Source organism: Adiantum capillus-veneris, chromosome 15 (genome assembly GCF_014529385.1).
Source record: "Adiantum capillus-veneris isolate H3 chromosome 15, ASM1452938v2, whole genome shotgun sequence".
Classification (NCBI taxonomy): Eukaryota; Viridiplantae; Streptophyta; class Polypodiopsida; order Polypodiales; family Pteridaceae; genus Adiantum; species Adiantum capillus-veneris.
In genome coordinates this window covers 25,755,459-25,758,055 of record NC_140945.1, presented here as the reverse complement: position 1 = coordinate 25,758,055, position 2,597 = coordinate 25,755,459, and the positions used below count along the sequence as shown (strand labels likewise).

At 39.7% G+C, this 2,597-nt stretch overlaps 1 pseudogene; it reads left to right on the top strand.

The window, feature by feature from the left end:
• Positions 1-1,127: 1,127 nt before the first annotated feature.
• Positions 1,128-2,354, top strand: LOC147440411 (uncharacterized; annotated as a pseudogene).
• The last annotated feature ends 243 nt before the right edge of the window (positions 2,355-2,597 follow it).

The window sequence follows — 2,597 nt, the reverse complement described above, 5'->3', positions numbered from 1 at the left end:
ACTTTATGAACACCACATAAGGAGCGCATACCCGATAGGCTACGGGACATGATCCTCCCCCTATTGAGGTTGATGCAAATGGTGTTTCCATTTTTCTCCAAATTTTCCTTATAAGTGGCTAAATTATAGGAAATGGGGTTTTCTATTGGGGGTGATCCTAATAAGGTATTAGTGATCAGACCGGCCTATATGGACACTCATTTAAACAAAAATGGGACAGCATATACTAGCATCAACTTTGATGAAAACCAACCAAAATATGTCACAGATTGATGCTCAAAATAGCTGAAAATCAGCCCACATATGCCATTGCAAGGCGAAGAATATCATCCGTCGTAAAGTGCACATCATGTGCATCCACATGGCAATATAAGCGAGCATCAAGCATGTACCAAATGTGTATGAAATGAGCATCCAAATCAGCTGAAATTTCATCTCACAATCACGCCAAAAATGCTTGCAAAACTCTCTATAAATATGTACACCACATCTTTTGAAATATTCTCAATTGCATAAGTCAATGCACATAACATGTAATGAAGCCACTCTTGAACTTGAGAATCCACAAGAATGCATATATCCACGAATTGCTCTCAATATGTGCGCATAAATTTGTTGAAAATCTCAAACACACTCTCTTCACTGAGAGAAAAACATCAATGTGCAAAACAAGAGAATGACAAAGCTCAATCTGAGCTCTTCGAATGTAGCAAATCACCATAATAGACATACATAGTCTTCAGCTTTTTGAATACCCTGCAGACGGTCAGCCCACATTAGGAAATTTCGGAGGTCATTTGGAGGGCCATATGAAAGAGAGAGAAAATAGAGCGCATCCAATGAGCTTCAAGGCTACGTTACATAGGAAAATACGTGCAAAGACTCAAGAAATAGGAAAATAATTTAAAAACTTTCACGAATCTAGGATTGTGGCATCGTAACTTCTTTGCTTTTACCGAGCTGTTAGGTGCATGTGTGGTCCCACTGCTAATATTCTTTTATGGTCATTAACGTACTGGAGGGTGGCCATTAAGCCCGCACAAGATATTGGAATTGTAAAACACTTTCCCTCCATTAGGATACTTTCAAAGTGAATCTCCCTCCACTAAAGCTTTTCTCTCAGAGCTATGGCTTCCACGTCTTCCCGCCCAAGAAGCTCTGGGTGTTTATGGTCTCTCACACCAACTAGCAACACTTGCACTTTGCCTAGAAGGCCAAGTAGTAGTATATCATCAATTACAATATCAACTTCAATAAGTGCAGAGAACCAATGGGTTGGACAAAGGATAAACAAAGGTTCATGGGTCCTAATGCAACCAAGAAGATCCAAGAGGTCTAGTGCTATCAATGTTTACCGCTCAGCATGAAAGGCCAGAGTGTTGGATTTCAAAGTTGAAATCAGCAAAAGATTTGTAAAGGAAGTTCGTGTTCAGCATGTATTTACCCATCCAGACGTGATAGCAAACGATGGAAATGTGTCAGATATACACCAACCACGTTGCAATTGTAAGTATTCTTCACATCTCAACTGCATTTGATTTGTCATTTCACTTATTGATACTCTCAGTTTAACTTTTGTTATATATTTTGCAACATTTATCCCTCTTCTTATGAGCAATGGCTCCATTCTCACATCTCAACTACATTAGATTTGTCATTTTCACTTATTTATACTCTTAGTTTAACTCTTGCTATATATTTTGCAGATGTTTATCCCTCTTCTTATGAGCAATGGGAGCATGTGGAGTGCATAATAGGCCTCTTCCTTGTCGTTCATGCCCACATTGGTTCTATACAGTATTCAGGGAGAACCAGCAAAAGCCTGGCTGATCAAGGAATATTTTTCTATGACCACTTCTACCAACTCTGCCCAGGGAATAAGAATGGCATGTTGTTGGTGAAAGTGCCTCTACCAACTGAGGGAACAATGGTGGAGGTAATGCGAAGTAATCTCTACAAGGATATACAGAGGTCTCTACGTAGCTCTATTCCCACCAAACTGGTTAGAATTGCAAACTTTTGTCCTGCTGCATTGTTCATAGAGTTGTTTCATAACTACAATATGCGTGTTATGAAAACTATGTTCATGTGCAAGTCATTTCAGTAGTCATCCTGTGACAAACTTCTTGATAGAGGATGGTATGTAAAGGAAGAGATTGGCATACGGTGTGAGGTCGTTCTTGACACTCTAGTTGTCAAGTACATGATTGCAAGCCAATCACTGTTAGTCTCCTTTTGGTATATGCGATCACAAATGCTCAGAGGTAAGTACATTCCTATGGACCAGGTTTCTGCAGGTTTGGAAGATAATCCTGTTGTGGATGTGGAAGTGTTTGATAAAGAGCATGGCGTAATGTTGGTGGTTACAATAAGGGAGCTATGCAATCTTCTGCAGTTGCGGCACGACATAATTGAAGAGTCAATGGACAGGGACCTTTTAGATTTTTCCATTTTCCTAGCTGGCCGTAAGCTAATGCGACGAAGGGAGAAAGATATTTTGTGCAAAGAGTTGGATGGTCGGGTTGAAATAGTGTCAATGTAACAGAGATTCTTGTGAAACCCAAGTGTATACGAGTGAATTTCAATACATTAAGTTT